This window comes from Dipteris shenzhenensis, chromosome 26 (assembly GCF_047967505.1).
Source record: "Dipteris shenzhenensis isolate YYH24624 ecotype China chromosome 26, Dip_SZ_1.0, whole genome shotgun sequence".
NCBI lineage: Eukaryota > Viridiplantae > Streptophyta > Polypodiopsida > Gleicheniales > Dipteridaceae > Dipteris > Dipteris shenzhenensis.
The window spans coordinates 24288298-24308594 of NC_141621.1; the positions used below are offsets into that span (position 1 = coordinate 24288298).

Consider the following 20297-nt stretch of genomic DNA (forward strand, 5'->3'; position numbering starts at 1 on the left):
ACTTCTAATATCGTATGACAAAGGAGGACGTAAGCTGGTTGCAAGATTCTGGTAATTACCAGGCCCTCAGATTTCCATGCATTCTCAGTACGTCTGATTTCCATGAGGATATATGCATTCTCAGCTCACCAGCTGCTCATCACCATTTATAATGCAGCCCATGATTTCCCAATAATGACAACGCAAATGCAGCTCATTAAAAGCACTCTTTAGACGATCAAAATGACGGCTGGGTTGATCGCAGTACTTCTGATATCGTATGACAGAGGACGTAAGCTGACTGCAAGAGAATATGGTAATTACCAGGACCTCATATTAGCATTTTCATGCTTCCAAGAAACACTCAATCTCGACGTCCAGGCTGATCTACGGGGTAATATGATCAGACAATCTTAGTACAAGTACAACACCATGTCGACATCATCTTCTCCTTTGAATAGGCGTCCTCTTCCTCCTTGTAAATATTTCAAGAGAGGGTCCTGCAAATTTGGCTCTTCCTGCAATTTCTCCCATCATCTCATCAGTCATCGTGACGGTGGCAACATTGAGAATTGGTTGATGGATCAGGAGAAGGCATCCGAGCATGACAACATCTCATATCTCGACTCTGCAGATGGGTTTAAGAGGATGATCGAGATCCTCAACCAGCCCCATTTCTCTACAAGCGTCATAGATCGGTTGGTGGCCCTCCTCACACGGCCAGACTTTCACACTAGCTTGCTCAAGCAGGCCACAGATAAGATCTATAATGCCCGCATTGGGTCTCAATTTCTCACCGCATTGCACTCACACATCCATGACAATGGTGCCTGACCCATTGCGCATTGATGCTTATGTTATCCTATGTGAAGTGCTCATGGAGCGCACAGATAATGGGTGGAAGGAGGTTCCTTTGGATGCCCTCAAGACTCTTGTAGATAAGGTGGAGCATGACTTGGCAGGGGAGCTGAACTCCACCATAGCACGGTTGCTGCATCACAAGGACAACCAAATGAGAATGGACGCAATGGATGATCAAATCAAAGCTCTTTCATTGGTAAGAAATCTACCCACTAAATTCTCAAAGGGTTAACATTCCTTCTCCATGGCCAGGAATGGAATGCTTGCTATCTACGTTTTGACAGCAGACTTTTTTCATACCCTATGCATACATTTTATCATGATGGCATTAAAATTAATGCTAGGCTTTTGCTCGAGGTGAAGACATTCTGAATTACAATGATAACGATGCTCATGTTGTGCATGGCATACTCTAATTTTCCCCAATGATGAGCTTTCCATATCTGGATAGATTATGCTATATCTATGCTAAGCTCAGCTATGTATGAGCTGAATCTAAGGCTTCTTGTGTATTATACCAAACAATGTCTGAGTTAATAGATTGCTCAATTTGTTCTAATCAAAGATTCAACTGATAACGCTGTTCCAAAACCTGCTGGACAGGGCTCAAATTTGCCCATCATACCCTCCAAGGAGCAATTTGAAGATGCATGCAAACGCAAGATAGAGGTAGAGAACGAAATCAAACTCTCATTACTCAGAACAGCCAAGGTAGTGGGGATGACAACCACAGTTGCGGCAGAGAATTATCCCGTCCTAAAAGCTTTACGAGCTGAAATAGTTGTTGTGGTATATGCTGCTCACGTGCTAGAGAGCCACATTTCGGGTTGCTTGACTGCATCCACGAAGCACTTGATCATGCTTGGAGACCATTTGCAGCTACGGCCAAAGGTTGATGTTCGGAAGCTGGCTGTGGAGCACCACCTAGACGTCTCAATGTTTGAGAGGTTGCTCAAGAGTGGGATCGAATGTGTGACACTGGAACAGCAAAGGCGCATGAGGCCATGCATCTCCAAGCTGATCTCCAGCATTTACCCCATGCTCAAAGATCACGAGTGTGTCTTGGGCCGTGAAAACATCAAAGGTACTGCCCAATCCAATGTCTTCTTCTTCAATCATGATGCGCCGGAGGAACAGAGAGGCGATGACGAATGGGGGAAAGTGAATGTGGAGGAAGCAGAGATGGTGGTAGAGTTGTATCTCTATTTTCTCAAGCAAGGGTACACACAAGATGAGCTGACAATACTGTATATGTACAGCGGCCAGAGGGAGGAAATTGCTGGGCAGCTGAAGAAACGTGGGAAGGAGCTACCAAGGGTGAGAATTGTTGACAACTACGAGGGGGAGGAGAGTAAAATCGTGATTCTGTCAATGGTGAGGAGCAACCAATTAAGTACGACAGCAAGCAACCAATTAAGTACGACAGCAGGCAACGGGGGGAATATAGTGGAGGGTCGGCAGCGGGTCTGCGTTGCGCTGACGAGAGACAGAGTGAGAAAGGGGAACTGTGGAAGGTAGTGATCGGAGAGCTGCGAAGCTCAGGAGCTTATGGTGACGAACTTGTGCTGTCGTGTGAGAAACATCCGGCAACGGAGACCAGAATTCGTAAGGCCAGTGATTACGGGCAGTTAGTGCCGGACGGCGGTTGCCACCGCCCAGTTGTCTTGTGGCCATGGTGCCTGTGCTAAGCGATGACGACCCCCACATGACCCCCATCTCTGCCTGCAGCCCTCTTGCCCTGCTTTCTATAATTAGGCCCGATTCACAACCGCCCGGACGCCTGTGTTATGTGAAATCCACAATCCCACTTGAAAATTAGCAAACTTGCACAAGTTCGTCCTTGCTGCAACAAACTTGTGCAAGTTATTGCTTCTGAATATGACTCTTGCAAGGCCCATGCCGTGCCTTATCCGGCAAGCCTAGGCTTGATTGAAAACACTCTGATCTGCGTATCATCGCTCATCACTTCCTTCGCACGCCCCTTTCTCTTTAGCTCGTCCAGACGTGTGTGAAGTGCACCTTAGTGGGTAGAGCCACATGCAACGCACAAAATAATAAAAAAATCATCCTCGGTGTGTGTGTGTGACTCTCTCACCCAAAAAAAAAAAGTGTGCGCAACTCTCACAAAAAAAAAACAAGGTAGCAATGCCTCTATGGCCCTCCTTTAGTGAAAGCAAGTTAATGTATTGTTGTGTATAGTTTTTGTATGTGTATTTTTATAGTGTTAATAGTTGATAGTGGCTTTTGGTGTATATGTAAATGTTATGGAGTGATCCTACCCATGTATGCATAAGAAGTTGCAAAGTTAGAGTTTTGTTTTGATATATTTCTCTATATATATGGTCCGAGTGGCTGCTCTATATTGTTGTAGGTTCATGAAAATGTGAATGAAATTAAAGGTTCGCATGAAGTTTCCAAGCATCATTGATGCTGGTGTGTCTTTTGTTAAAAGCTCCAAGCATCATTGTGTATCTGTTTTTCATTTATTGTTTGTAATATTTTTTGCAAAAATGCTAGAAATATCTTGATGTTACTTGTCGGTGGTTTGTAGAAGTTATAAATAATATACATCTTATTTAGCTTAACAATGTGAGCTTTTGTAATTTTGATTCCCTCTTGGTTATATGCTTTTGTCACTTGAAGTATCATATTTTTTTAGGGCTTTGATTTTCACAAGGTGCAATAAATTGTGCTTGTGTTTTAAAGTCAAAATCAATTACTCTGCACTAATCGAATTTTTGGATTGGTGTATTTGTTTCAATGTTGTCCTCTTGATTTTTTGTCTAGTATGCATAAGAAGTGCTGGAGTTAGTGTTTTGTTTAGGTATGTTGCTCCATAATGGTCTGGGTGGTTACCGTATATTGTTGTAGGCTCATATAAATGTCAATGGAAATTCAAGGTTTACATGAATTGTCGAAGCATGTTTGATGCTAGTGTGACTCTTGAGAGGTCAATGTTAAATCTCCAAGCATCATTGTGTATGTGTTTTTGTTCATAATATTTTTTCTAAGAACTCATTACTACTTGATGGTTGTAGATGTTACGAATAATGTAAGATGTATTGTGCTCAAGAATGTGAGCTTTTGTAATTTCGATTTCTTCATGGTTATATGCTTGTGTTGCTTGAAGGAATATATTTTTTGTATCAACATGCAAGAGTCTATATTTGAGAAGTTAGGTATCGCTTTGAAATTTTGAGGCAAGTATTTGTCATATGATTTATTCTAGTTTCTTGCAAGCACATTATCTAGTTGTATAAGATTTGTAGTTTCTTTTATGCCCAATTCATATTTTGGTAATGATATTGTGTTTTTTTTTTACCAAGCCGAATTTATTGATGGGGAGGTCACCCCGTTAAAAACAAACCAAACATACAAAAAGGGGCCAGGTGAACATGGCATACTGCGTATGGCCTATGCCATAAGGCTTCAACCTAAAGCCGTAAAGACGTAGATCATGCAAAACAAGTTCCCACCGGAGATTCATTCTTTCCCACTATCACACCCAAATCCACAAGGAAGCACTTCAACAAATCCACCATAGCTTCCTCTCGATAATCAATGCCCACCACATGCTTAAACACAATTTTTTAACGCACTTTCCAAGTGGCTAGCATGACTATAACTCTCATGTAATGCTAGTAAGCAGCAAGAGTAGAAGGTTACCCTATAGTATCACCTATCATTTTTAACTTCCACTTGGTTATTAACAAGAAACTACCCATCAATGCTATCTTTTGATTAGCTGTGGCCCTCAAAGGTAACCACTTATGCACCACTTTCCACAAAAGAAAACTTGCTTTCCCATGTTGGCAATCCCTCAGCATATCTCCAATCCTCAGCCTCCACCACTTCGGTGATCTTCTGAGTTTCCATTTCTCATTGAGCTTGGCAAACAAAGCCTGATCCTTCATTAGATGTCGATACATTGTCCTAATCCTTTTAAGTGCCAAGTTACCTAGTTCCATTAATTACCCCTACAGTTAGTAGAAGGGATACAACTAGTTGGCCAACTTTTAGGAACATTACTTACACACACACACACACGCATGCACGCACGCACGCACACATATGCACGCACGCACCAGTTGCATTAATTCACTCAAAATTTTTTAAATTGAAAAAAACAAAAGAAAAAGTGAATTTCTTGATTTAAAATGAATCCTACAAATTTTTTGATTTATTCCTAACTTTTATTTGTATGAATAAACCAGTTAGTGATACGAGTAAACTCTTATTTGTATGAAAACTTGCTTTATGTTTAAAAAAATGATGAATTTTTTGTCATTTTTTATGTAGACAAAAACGGCTACCTCCTCTCCACTTACCATCCCCCGCCACCTGCCTGCCAGCCTACTTACACATCACATTTTGGTTTTTTTTTTTGAAGGATTTTTTTCCCATCATTTTGGAACTCATCTCTATCTAAGAGTCGTGTGTTGCAGTCTGAGTTGTCTATTCAATAGAAGTTTTTTTTTTTGAAGTTTTCGTTTCTCCTCATCAGTCTGGCACTCATCTGTCTTTGAGAGTTATGTGTTGTAGTTCGAGTTCTTTGATTAATATATATGCATGTTTACATAGGTTTACTCTCAGTCTGGAACTCATCTCTCTCTGAGAGTTGTGTGTTGCAGTCTAAGTTGTACGTTTGTATGTATAATATGTTTTGCATGTTTATATGGGCTTACTCCCAGTCTGACACTCATCTCTATGCTAAGAGTTGTGTGATGAAGTTTACTCCCAGTCTGAAACTCATCTCTCTACTGAGAGTTAAGTGATGAAGTTTGAGTTAAATATTCCTACTGTGTAATATGTTTGCATGTTTAGATAGGTTCACATCTAAATCTGGCACTCATCTCTCAGATGAGAGTTGTGAGATGCAGTCTGAGTTGTACGTTTAACACTAGTTTGGTAACAGGACATTAAAGTGTCCTAAGGCATAAAAATGTCCTGCTAAGTGGCCATGTTTGTGGAATTTTCACGAGCTACATTCAATGATTTTTCATATCCTATCTTCATCATGTCCTTTCTTATGACACAAATATTGTTTTAAAAATATTTTAATTTATAATTACATGTCCTAGGATTAAATTTTATAGAAGTTTCTCCACCCTAAATTCTTGGTGGTCAAAACAACACAAAAAAATAACAGCTTCAGGTTTTGTGAAAAATGGATCTTACAAGTTCCTAATGCATAATTTTTTGGATCTATAAAATTATGATCATTGCTATATGGTCAAAAGCATCTTCTTTGAATTAAAAAATACAAAATTAAGGGACTTATCTAGGATTTGATTGCTATTTTCTCTTTTTTAAATTGTCAAAAAAGGCTTAAAATGAATCGTAATCAATGATTTTTTTTCTCAAAATAGGTATCTATATTTTGAGGTTTCGATATATGGATGGAAAATTCTTTGTATATCAAAGATAATGTTACATTTTTCAAGTCCTTAAATTGGTTGAATGTGAGGGCTTTATCAAAATTTTTTCGGGGTATGCAAATGATGAACTATTGTCATAAGTGTGCCTAAAGAGTAATATAGTGCAAAGTTAAAGGTAATATATTCCTTAAGAAAAGTTTCATGTTGTGCATGGTTATACATAGTAATATGGGTTATATAAGATATATTCCCACACTTTTATAGTAATATAATACCATTAAATGAGATATAGAATGTTTCAATGGCGCATAAGCTCCATTGTATCAGACTTTGAGCTTTGAGACCTAATTGAATGGTTAAAAAATGATTGCTGGTGAATTGATGTTATATTTTCTCATGTAAAACGGTATAAACTTTGTTTATGTGTATAAGATGTAGGTTTCATATGTATATAACTTGGAGTATGTTGTAGTAAATGATAACATACACATATTTATTCAATTTTAAAGACCATAATATATATTTTAGTATTGAAAGTTACACCCAAATGTATTTTATAAACTAAAACTATGTTCAAAAAAATTAATACCACTAGAAGGAGATTTTTTAAAAGAGCTATATGCTTGAAATTCATTCATCCAATAGTTTGTATGAGTCAAAACAGCAACCACGCAAGTTTTGCAAAGAAAATAGAGGCTTTGTCATAGCTTTTTCTCTATGGATGTATTTTTACCATGTTCTTGAACAAGTCAAAATTATATGTCTTGTAGGATACTTACATTGGATAGAGACAATTTACCACTACAAAACAATTTGGAACCCTAAAAAGGACACTTTTATGTCATGTTGAGCTACCAAACTAGTGTTAATGTGTTTGCATGCTTAGATAGGTTTGCATCTTAGTCTGGCACTCATCCCTCTTGAGAGTTGTGTGATGTAGTCTGGCACTCATCTCTTTGATGAGAGTTGTGCGATGTAGTTTGGCACTCATCTCTCTGATGAGAGTTGTGTGATGTACTTTGAGTTTTGTGTTTTGGGTTGCTTTGAGTCTCAAGCTAGCACTCAGCTCTCTATTGAGAGTTGTATTATGCAGGTTGCATCTACACAAATGCTTAGTCTGGCACTCATCTCTCTTGAGAGTTGTGTGATGCATTCCAAGTTCAGGGTTTAGCTGACACTTAGAGACATGTGATGCAATTGAGTTTATGATATAAAGATATTTGCACAAACTTCTAGTGTGGCACGTTGACTTCCTCAATAGCTGTGCGTTATAGTATGAGTTTAGTGTTTGTTGCTTATGTTTGCATACATGGTCAATTGCTAGCATTGAATTTGATTTGAATTCTGTGTTGCATCTTGCTTGCATCTTAGATGGCTTAGGTTGGCAAGAAAAGTAAGATTGATCACCCTAATCTTAGTAAACCCCAGAGGAAGGTCCTCAAGAATGAGAAAAGCAAATTCTTGATGACTGTTGATTAAGACCTCATTGAGACTACTTTCAACAATGGCAAAAGTGGCATGTGAGATCTTGGGACCTCCATGGCGAAGCGTGGAGTAAGAGTCGTACACAAAAAGTTTCCAAATGTCTTTAACAAAAGTTAGAGACCAATACATGCATCACTTTGTCTTGGAGATTCGACAATGTCTTGATCAAATAGATCAATACATCATTGGTTGCCACAAGAAGTGGGAGGGTCCTACTATAGACGCACGAGGTGCATATATTCAAAATGTATGGCATGCATTCAAAGGAAAAGGAGATGCATTTGCCTCAATTCAACTTTTTCATCCCACCACAAGCACCTGTGCATCCACCACAACCCATCCTTCCACCTCCACCTTTCCATTTTACTTTCCATGCTCCATGTTCACCAGTCCTCCCTTTTGTTGCACATGCTCCCCCACATCTTCAACCACATGCACAACCCTCATGCCTTGCAGGTCCGCCATTGTAGCATGTCCTCTCCCACCTTATGTTCCTCCGAGTATTGTACCATTACTTGCATGAACATTTGTACCACCTGCCACATGTTTTCCTGTAGTCCAACATCAAGGCATCATTTGAGCCATTGGTCCCGTCCAAGACAAGGAGCCAATGCTCATATGTCATTATTGGAATGAGAATCATTTGCACAGATGGTTGATGTACTTTGGGCATAACGGGAATATATTATTTCCAGCAACTAACTGAGATGACTTGGAAATGCCTATTAGAGCTCCACGTGTATTCTTCAATCTAGAAATGCACGCAATAGGTACTCGCAACCAAAGCTTACAGACTTGAGATACAAAATCTTGGCCCACATTCTACTGTAGCACTTTAATGATTAGGAGGCAACATGCCCAACAAATAAAAAATTCATGTGCACTTTATTCAACAGGTGTATGGCCATGATATATTGCACCAACATGTTCATTGGACGGATAAACACCATCTTCCAGGAACAGGAAAGGGGTGACTAGACTAGGTAGTGTTGCAGAGACCTCGTGTGCTAACTCCACATGCACATAGACCTAGCCACAACTGGCCTATCTCTCTATTAATAGGGTGTCAATGTGGAAGATCTACAAGATTGAATTACATCCCAAGACAAGGAGATAGATACCTTATGACCAAATGTATAGAGGTTGGAAACTGAGTTCGCCAGATATAGAGTAGTTTTTGGAGATATAGAAATGGATGAGGCATTTGACTAATTCAATGTTGCTTCATTGATTAATTCGGGTAGTCAAGATGCGCCGCCTAACAACCAAGGCACTGTAGATAGCTAGGATTCAATGTCAAGCATGCAAGCACATTGAGAAGCATGTTTTTTGAGAAACATTGTATTGATATCTTCGAGCAATGTATTGACTTTTTGGTTGCAATGTAAATATCATGTTGAATATAAAGTCTTTCAAACAGATGTAATGTGACATTTACTCTTTTATTGCAAACAATATTGAGATATGACACTCTTTACATATTACATTCTTTGAAAGAATAATGCCTCACTCTCAAGAGCAAGATTATGACAAGCCAATATGCATTGACTCAATTTCTGGATCCCATGGAGGGTTCTCGAGGGGGGGGGGGGGACTATGTAAAACTCCCATACAGCACGTGGATCAAGGGGTATTAAAAAATCCCCCTACCTATGGATTTTTATAGCCTATATACACCCCTTCTATAAATTTTGAGATGATTAAAGTATCCCTTGTGTATGAAAATTTTGACTTTTTGAATTAAAAAAGCCCTTATGTCTGTATATTTTTTGTAATTACATAAAAATATAAAACCCCTTTCGTTGATCGCACGTGCTATCTTACATATTTCTTTATGCCCCCCCGAGGGAGGGTTGCAAAGCTTGCTACAAGAAAGTGGATTGTTGGAGATGCAAGTTTTGCTACAATTTTGATGAATATCATCATAGGTTTCTTTAAACGGCATCCTACATAACAATATGCAAGACCCTTTGCTTGTAGATAAATAGCACTGGAAACATGGTTGGTAACGAATGGATCAATGGATACTTCGAGCCTCTATCCTTGACTCTGGAGCTAGAATTGATGAGAATCGCTCACCAATCGCTTTGTGCAAACATTCACCTTCAATCCCATAGAATATTTTGTCCAGGAGGTAGTCATTGGCTACAACGAGCATGATCAAGAATAATTTTTAAGAATGATTTCAAGCTAGCAAAACACTCGGATGGAGAACCTGTGTTGGAGAATCTCACACTTGACTCGTAGAAAGAAACAAGTGTGTTATTGTTGACTATGCGTAAGCATGATAGCTAAGTATTCACCTCTACATCAATTCACACTTCTTTGTGTTGGGAGGAGTCAGTTTATCGAAAGGTTGTTCTGTAGTTGTTGGAACACCAGCACCATCAAAAACATCACCAAGTTTGTCCACTAACGATAAAACATGCGCTCTCATCCTCGACACATGGATTCCTTCCATTAGTCAATGATTTTTGCCCAAGTGATGAGCAAATCTAAATCAATCGTTGGTCCCACTCTGGTGGATTTTGATGCGGCAAACAAATGTTTGGGGACTATTCTTCTTGAATCTTGGCTTACAACATTACTCACCATCATTTCTTATTTGGGAGGGGAAGTACCTTCAAATTTAAAGAGAATGAGTAAAAATGTGGGCATAAGACACGACACAAGGTCCATTAGGACCCAATCCTTCCTGCAAATATCACGGGTGGTGATTTATTATTGACTTGGTGATGTCCATATTTTTTGTGCCTTTTGGGAGTTTAAGCCCGACATACATGAATAAGGCAACGCTTGCAAGAGCTCATAATTGATTCTTGTTTTGCAGTATATACAATATTGTCACATGGATTACAACTATATCAATAAAACCACCATATTAGATAATTTGGAAAAATCCCAATTCCCAGAATGGCAATTTTGGAAGAAATTGTAGCCTTTCTCCAATGAAAAAAATAGGAGAAATATGTGAAATAGAATACATTACCATTCATGAAGTATGAAACATGAACTACATTCTCAAGTAATAAATAGAATATCAATGCCTAAACTACATTATCATCAACAAAAGAATAAATTTTGATCGAGAATCATCTCGTGAGCCATAGTGGTGTTCACACTAGAATTTTCATTGATATTGAGACTCACTTTGTTGTGAGCAATATCATTTGAAAATCTCCAAAGCTATACAAAATCTCTCATACTTTCCATCATGTTGTGACCCTTTGTGGTCTTCAAACGGTTCTTATAACACCATTTAAAAAACTCAAGAGTATAATTGATAACCATGTATATTGCAATGACAATGTATCGGTTCTTAAACTTGACCAAGCAAGGATAAACATGAGAAATATTTTTTGGAGGAGTGTGAATGCAAGATATGTAGTTGATGTAAAATCAAGTGGCAATGACAAGCATTTGATGTAAAGTCAGGTGGCAATGACAATCATTTATCTTGCACTTTCAATATTTAGACTAACTCGCATTATTGTAAAAGGATAACTTTACATGTCATGTTGATTACTCATTGCAAAGGAAAAAATTATATTTTTGGTTGAAAACATAATAGTTTGTTGATGCACAATTGAAAACCTTGAAAAATAACATGATTCCAAAGAAACTCTGAATTTCTAGTCCCAACGGGGAGAATGGCACCAGTGCCACTCCTTCAAAATCCATTATGAATTATTTTTTTGCATATTATTCACACACAACTATCATGCACCAAGTTACACATCTGGCAAGAAAGTAGTAGTTCCCATTAGCAATTAATGCATAAAGGAATACAATGTCTTTAATCAAAACTCATAGTCTGCAAATAGCTCCTCTCCTACATGTATATCATATGTGGATTCAATACAAATGTGACCATATTATGCAATATTTATGTTCATCATGGGGTCATACCAAGGTCGAACGTTGGGGGAAAATACATAATAAACGTTTGGCTTTGCATTGGTATTTTCTGTTGCTGTTGATAAACCCTACCACATTGCCATATTGAATGTCATCACAACAATCTGCACCATATCCTTCATAGGGACAGTAGGGTCCTCTTGGATGGAGTACTTCTTTAGCCTTGGATGAACTCATCATAATTCTTTCCAATCTCTATAGAAGTACTTGTCACCTCCATAATGGAGAGTAGTAGTCCGTCTCTTGAGGGAGTCATGCACAAACTAGCTCAGGCCAGCACCTATAATGGTTGACTCATGCACCTCGAAAGCCACATTTTTTATCCAAAACACTTTGTTGATAGGGATAGGTAACTTTGGTGGTCCAAATGGATCTTGTTCTGGTATGTACCTACTCAATCATGATTTGAAGGTATATCTCTCTACATCACAAAAGACAAGTCCAATTAGCTCAAAAAATAGTTATAGTCACTTGAGATAAAATCAAAGAATGATTTGACATTTGTAACCTCATGGAAAATACACATTTTATAGTCAGTTTATGTAGGCCTTAGCAATGTGTTTCTTGATATAGTGACCTTTGTACCCTAGGCTTTAGGGGAGAAATGGGGTCTCAAAAGGGCCTCTAGTTAGTGTTTCCTAATTTTGAGGGATTAGAGAGGGATTTGAGGTGTACCAATGAGAGTGCTAGAAGGTGTGGGGGGGTGTGGGGCAATGGTATGTTGAGGTGGAGGGTGGGCAGACCTGCAGAGAGCCCCTATTGGTTGTTCCCCTTACATTGGGGACCACCCGAACCATCCCCCCCCCTTAACCCATGTTTGACCCTCCTCCCAAGTGCACCTCCCCCACATGAGCCCGAATCTTCATTCAATGATCTTGTCGGTCCTTTGAGGTGAAAATTTCTTCCCCCCTCTTTCTAGGGCCTCTTCTCCCACTGTTCTGGTCTAGCTTGTCATTCCCTCCATTTTTGAAATTTGAGGCTGCCCTCCCTGGCATTTGCCCTCTTCCCCCTGTTTTTTTGCTCCCTCTTGCTCTGGCCTACTTGCTGCAGCTCCTCTCTCTCTCTCTCTCTCTCTCTCCTGTGCTTCTATTGGTGCTGCTCTGTCCCTCTCCTTATCCCTCTTTTGTGCCTCTATTGGAGCTACAATGCCCTGTGTAGGAGTCCCATTCTTGTTGTTGCAACAACTGCAAGCATGGTGAGGAGCAAGGCTACAAGACCATGCAATGTTGTGACCTCTTGTGTCTTTTGCAACACCAGAAATGCATTGGGTGAGTGGATCCCTTGCACCTATAGCTTGAATGACTGGATAGTGATGAAAGGATCAGCCGAAGGTCCACATAATCTTCCCAAGGGCAAGAGAGGTGATATCTTGCATGAGTGGAAGGGCCGCATCTTGAAGTTCAACTTTGGGAAGAAAGGATGGCTCGCAAAAGTGCAACATGTCTACATGGGAAAAGATATGCGACTGCCTCCATCATTCAATCAATCTAGGATACCATCACACTATGAGTCTTTCTATGTATGTACCTTTTTGACCTGTAAGTGCAATGAGTCCATTTGGAAATTGTGTTTGGTTTCTAAGAGCTCTTATTCATGGCAGATGTTTTCCCTTTGAACTTCGAGGAGTGGGAACCAGTTGAGTCATTCATAGGCAAGTTCACTACGATTCATGAGGATTTAGGTAAGCAAAAGCATGCAAGGGAGAAGTTAGCCTCCTTGCAAAAGAAGAATGTGTATCGATATAATGCAACATACATCACTTCAATGACATCATCAAGCTATGGCCCTCTGCAAACCATTGCACCACCACAACTTCAAGACAGGGATTGTAGCATTGTGGACTCGAGGACATTGCAATCCTACAAGGACAAGATTGAAAAGGATGTGGGCATGGCCATGAAGTTCACATTTAGAACCAAATGGCAAAGGTTATCCTGGTTTATGCCTCTGCACATTTTTGCTTCTTTGTTTCAGAATATACATATGCATAGAACAAAAACTATGTGGTCCTGCAAGCGTCTAGATGAAAATGCTCTTGAAGAGTTACTTGGGATGAATTGGGGAACCAGGTTAGGTGAACAAAAGGGTGATGTGTTTCAATGTCACGCATGTAAAGACAATGTGGTTATTAGATACCATATGTCATGCCAAATGTTGTATTTAGTGTTTTAGTACAGGCACTGGAAGAAAACAAATTGTCGGTGGCTTTCCCTAGACTCTAATGATAAAACAATATGGGGGTAAGTTTGTCCATTGATGTTGATGAGGGAGATGTCAAGAATGTGAATGTCACATCATAATGGACTCTAAGGGATGTGCGAGAACATTTATTAGTCATGGAGGACGGCATGTCAGAGTCCTTCAACTCTACCTTAAATGGTGGAAAGATCATCCAACTTGTAGAGAAATGCATGCATAGTGCCAATTTCATTCCTCCTTCAACTTTGAAGATTGTTAACAATGTGTTTGACTAGTGCAACATTTAATTTTTTGCCAAATCCTAGTTCTTGTTTCAAAAGATGATGGACAATTAAATTGACGTGTTATTTCTTTTGATGTTTTTTTTTTTGAGTTCATGGTAAATGTTTTTCAAAAAATTTGGGGATTTTATGATTTGTTTTAATTTTTAGGGTTTTTATATATATAAAGGGGTAAGAGCCATTTTTACGTTACATTCTCACTTTCACTTTTAGAGAGGCATAGAAACTCCCACCGTAATACTTACTCACTCCATCAGCGCTATTTGCCATAGATTCAGCTAGAGTTGTGTTCCATGATTTCATCAACAACGGAAGCGAAATGGAAGAAGGTGAGAGAGAGGGAGAGCTAGAAGAGAGAGTCACACAAGTTTTTGGTGGGTGTAGAACACCCTAATCTTCCCTGTCATCCATATATATTTATGTGTTTGAGTATTGTACATAATCGCGGTTAAGGTACAGTGGACTTTAACTTCCACAACCTCCCACTTAAAGGACAATGTCCCTTTAAGGGAGAACAACCAATGAGCATACTTTCCAATGCCCATCAATACACGGTAATACTCAAACCATTGACTAGGTAGACTCTTCGTCTCAGCATATCTGCAGCGTTATCATCTATATGGACCTTGATAAGGTCTATGCACTTGTCCTCAAGTACCTCCATGATAAAATGGTACCTAACCTCAATTTGTTTGGTCTTTGCATGAAAGACCGGATTCCGTGCTAGTTGAATAGCACTCATGGAATCACTATGTAATGTCGGTACACCTGTATGAATCCCCAAATCTCTCACTAGCTAATCAAGCCATATAGCCTCCTTGCAACCTTCTGTGGCTGCAATACTCGGCCTCTGTGATAGACAAAGCAACACATTTCTATGCACGAGACATCCATGACATTGCACCACCTGCAAAGGTGAACATATAACCAGGAGTGGATCTCCTACTATCCACATGCCCTACATAGTCTGAATCTGTGTACCCAAATACACGCATCTATCCTCTACCAAAGTAGATACACACCTCCTGGGCACCCTTCATGTACCTCATGATGCACTTAACTGCCTCCTAATGCCTCTTTTCTGGATTAGCCATATACTGACTAACAACTCCCACTACAAATGCAATGTCTGGTCTAATAGCTATCATAGCATACGTAAGGCTCCCAACCGCTGATGCATAAGGAACCTTGGCCATCATGGCCCTCTCCTCATCTGATTTGGGACTATTTTCCTGACTCAGTTTCACATATGGAGGCAATGGAGTACTTACTGCCTTCCCCCCCTCCATATTGAAATGCTGCAACACTTTTGTAACATACTCCTTCTATGAAAGCCAAAGGAGTTTCCTACTCCAGTCACGCGTGATGCACGTACCAAGAATGACCTGCAGGTCCTAAATCCTTCATGTTAAAGGCCTCATGCAACTTGTCCTTCAATGAATCAAGCTCATAAGTGTTCTTGCTAGCCAATAGCATATCATCCACATAAAGTGCTAGGAGAATCAGGCTATTATCCTTATACCTTTTAGTGTAGAGGCAATGATCAATCTCACTTCTTCTTAAACCCTGGGATAGAATTGTTGAGATATCGAGCTCCACTCACGATATGCCAGGGTGACCGTTGTGTATTTATGTCACCGACTTGTCTGGAGATGCGGTTGGTACACCGCCCACGAATAATAGCTGGATGACAGCTATCCTTATCTACTCTAGTTTGTGGCTCAGTTAGTATGCCACCTTAGTTAGTTGAGTTTGGTTTGAGACCCACATATAGGGTTCTTCTATTTCTTTGTACTAGAGTTCTTTTGGCTTTCACAACTAAGAAGAGGAAAACTGTTTTCAGCCTCCACCTTTGTGTGTATTCCCCCATTGTGATTGTGAGAAAGCTTCAAGTGAGACTCCTTCCCTCTCTCCCACTATCTTCACATGGTATCAGAGCCTTGTTCGTGGTAAGGAGCTCAAAAAAGCAAGCCAAGTTCGTGGTGTCCTGGTAAGAGGACCAGTGTTGCTTTCCTATTTCGAGTTTGGGAGCAAATCTCTGCAGGTAGCACAGCCAGAAGTGCAGGAGTGCACTGTTTCAGATTGAGACGCCCTTCGCGGTGTGGCGAGAGCGCAGTATATGCTGCGGGAGAAGGTGAAGCCCTTAGTGACTTTTCTGATTTGAGGCCGTTTCGGGGCCCGTTTTGAAGGCGGAAGTTCTTCGCAGGCACTCAGAAAAAGGCCCTGTTTTTTTCTATGCGACCACTACTCGACTAGTCGGTGAAAAGTTGCCGCAAAAATTGCATTTATGCCTGTGTGCAGAGATTTTGGGAGTTGCAGATTCATGCTTGTTGCCTGTTGATGCAAAATCGTCACTAGGAAGTGACTGTGTGGTAAAATACCACTTTCGTCAGTTTTGCAGATCTGCCCGTGTGAGGCAAAGGCTGTGTTTTTGCAGTGACAGAATATTTTGCAGTGTTCTGTAATGGCATCTGATTCCCTTTCACAGATTGTCACTGAAAAGCTTGACAAGAACAACTTCCAAGCATGGAAGTTTAGAATGACGAATTTCTTGATGGGAAAAGGCTACTGGGAGTTCATTACAGGAAATGAAGAAGAACCAGTTCTTCCTAATGTTCCCAATCAACAGGAAATGCAGGCATTTAAAGGATGGCATGAGAGAGCCAGAAAAGTTATGTACTAGCTGTCTATCAGTATTTCAGATTCAATGATTGTGCATATTCAGGATGCAAGTACGCCAAAGGTGGCATGGGATACTTTGGCTAAAATGTACAGCACAAATACGCAGGCCAGGAAAATGTAGCTCAAGCAGGAGCTACACAATGTGCAGAGAGAAAATATGAGCATCAATGACTACCACATGAAGGTGAAGAAAATTGCGGATGCACTTGCTTCCATTGGGGGTCGCCAGTGGATGATGACGATTTAGTTTCTGTGACCTTGAATGGTCTAGGAAAGGATTATGCACAGTTCCGGACATCCATTGCCGTCCGTGAAAAATTTCCTGATTTTGAGGAGTTGATTGCTCTTCTAATTTCTGAAGAGCAGAGAAATGGTGGTGCATCTTCTTCAGCAGGAACTTCAAAAGAAACTGTCTTCTACTCAAATGCTGGCAGAGGTAGAGGCAGAGGTAGAGGAGGCCATGGTAGAAATCAGAATATGCAGCAAATGCAAGAAAACCAGTCCTATGCAGGAGGACGTGGTAACTCTAGAGGCAGGGGGAGCCAAAGAGGTCGTGGTGGATGGCAGAGAGGCCAAAATGCAAACATCAATGTTGAATGCTACTACGGTGGTAAAATGGGGCATATGGCTAAAGACTGCTACAAAAAGCAGAATGACATTATGAATGGAAAATTGCAGCAAGGCAATTATGCATCCTCTAGTAGACAGGGTGATGACAGAAATGAGCATTTGTTTATGGTGCAGCATATGACAAATTCTGTGACAAGTGCAGAAGAAAGCAATGATGTGTGGTATGTTGACTCAGGTGCGTCAAACCACATGACAGGTCATGCTGAATGGATGCAGGATGCAAGGAAAATGGAAAAACCAGGATTTGTGGAGACTGGTGATGATACTGCACATCCTATTGTTCAGATTGGCAAAATTCCTTTGTCTATGCAGGATGGGAAAAAGAAATACTTGTCTGATGTATTTCATGTCCCGAACATCATCAAGAACCTGGTTTCTGTTGGTCAGATGGTTGAGCAGGGCTTGCAGGTCAGATTTAATCCTCATGGATGCTTTGTTGAGGATATGAAAAATAATGGTCGCTTGATAGCAAAAGGAAAGAAGAAGGGCAGGATGTTTACGTTGGATGCAGACATGCCTGAATTGAGTGCAGCAATGTTTGCACATGGGACCGGTGTAGTTGCAAATATTGATATCTGGCACAAACGCATTGGTCATGTTAATATACAGCGACTTAAATCAATGCAAGCCCAAAATACTGTTGCAGGATTACCTAAATTCAAGGTTGCAGAAATGCACGAGGTCTGTGAAGCCTGTCAATTTGGGAAACAGGCAAGGAAACCTTTTCCTAGGCATGCTCAAGAGAGTAAAAAGCCATTGGAATTAATCCACTCTGATGTGTGGACTACTAAAGCTGCATCTATTGGTGGCTGTCACTATTTTGTCACATTTATTGATGACTTCAGCAGAAAACTGTGGGTGTATTTTATGAAAAAGAAAAGTGAAGTGTTTGGGCACTTCAAAGCTTTCAAAGCTATGGTTGAAAAAGAAACAGGCCTACAAATAAAATGCCTAAGGTCAGATGGAGGGGGAGAGTACCTCTCAAATGAGTTTGCAAGGTTCTTGCAGGAGCATGGTATAAAGCAGCAATATTCATGCAGTCATACCCCACAGCAAAATGGAATTGCAGAAAGGAAAAACAGGCATATTGGAGAGGTATCTCGGGCTATGCTAAATGAAAAAGATCTACCAGATTATTATTGGGCTGAAGCAGTTGCTACAATAGTATATATAATGAACAGGACTCCCACTGCAGTAATACATGGCATGACGCCAGAAGAGATGTATACTGGTAGGAAACCAGATATTTCTCATTTGAAAATTTTTGGTTGCATTGCCTATGTCCATGTGCCAGATGAGTTGAGGTCCAAGTTGGATCCAAAAGCTGAGAAGTGCATCTTTATTGGTTATTCTCTGCAGCAGAAAGGGTATAGATGCTATAACCCTTCTATTCGTAAGTTTACAGTGAGCAGAGATGTTGTGTTTGATGAGATGAGCAGCTGGTATAAACCAGTAAATGTGATGATTGATGTAGATGCACAAAATGGTAATGCTGCATAGAATGCACAGCAGCAATCACAAAATATCAGTGGACCTAGAGTGTCCTCTACCAGTGGTTCACATACTTCGCCATGGACAGGCAGATTGAGATCAGGAGAATCCCCTCAAAGCAATGCAGAGAGTGGTACACAGGTATCACGAAAAGGAAAAGAGAAGGTAGATCAGCCCATGTTTGATGTGAATGCAGGTCACTCTTGTGTGGATGGTGAATCCAGTGGCTCAGAACAGAGCATTGATGATGAGTTGGGTATTCCTTCTGTTGTTACACCTGGAGTAAGGAAGACCAGGGATGTTTTGAGAGCACCTGGAAGTGAGCCTATTTTGCGCAGGTCTACTAGGGTTAGGTATCCTGTGGATAGGCTAAAATATGATGGATTTACAGCCATTCACTATGCCTATATGGTCAAAGTGATACAGGAACCAGAACCCACTTCTTTTGAGCAAGCCATGGGAAATGAAAAATGGGAGAAAGCCATGGATGAAGAAATGGATGCCTTGGATGCTAATGCTACATGGGAATTGGTGCCTTTGCCTAAAGGCAAGAATGCAATTGGCTGTAAGTGGGTTTATAAGATCAAGCACAATGCAGATGGTTCTGTGAATAGATACAAGGCAAGATTAGTTGTCAAGGGGTATGCACAGACATATGGCATTGATTATGAAGAAACTTTCAGCCCGGTTGCAAGGATGGCAACCGTAAGAGCAGCCATTGCTATGGCTGCATCAAAGGGATGGTCTTTACATCAGATGGATGTAAAGAATGCCTTCTTGCATGGTGATTTGCAAGAAGAGGTATTTATGGAGCAGCCAGCAGGTTATGTTCATGCTACTCATCCTGAGTTTGTTTGCAGGTTGAAGAAAGCCTTGTATGGCTTGAAGCAAGCACCTAGAGCATGGTCTGACAAGATAGGACAGTATCTTGTCACTATTGGCTTTCAGATTTCCAAGGCAGATTTCTCACTCTATGTGAGAAAAACAGAGAAAGGGATTATGCTGCTGGTCATTTATGTTGATGATTTGATCATCACAGGTGATAGTGATGAAGATATCCTTCATGTGAAAATGCTATTGAAGCAGAAGTTTGAGATGAAGGATTTGAGAGAGCTGCGTTATTTCTTGGGCATTGAGGTGATTAGATCACCAAGTGGGATACAGCTCTTGCAGAGGCAGTATGGATTGGACATGCTGTCCAAATATGGGATGACAGGCTCTAAGCCTATTTCAGTTCCTTTGGAGCAGAATGTGAAGCTGAGCGCAGATGCAGGTGAGCTTCTAGAAGACCCTACTATGTATAGACGCATAGTAGGAAGTTTGATTTACATGACTATTACCAGGCCAGATTTGAGCTATGCTGTTGGGTTGGTAAGTCAGTTTATGCAGGCTC

General features: G+C 40.3%; 1 pseudogene; it reads left to right on the forward strand.

Annotated features, from left to right (window-relative positions):
- The first annotated feature begins 802 nt into the window (after positions 1–802).
- LOC147884855 (uncharacterized) lies at positions 803–2535 on the forward strand (annotated as a pseudogene).
- Positions 2536–20297: the final 17762 nt, after the last annotated feature.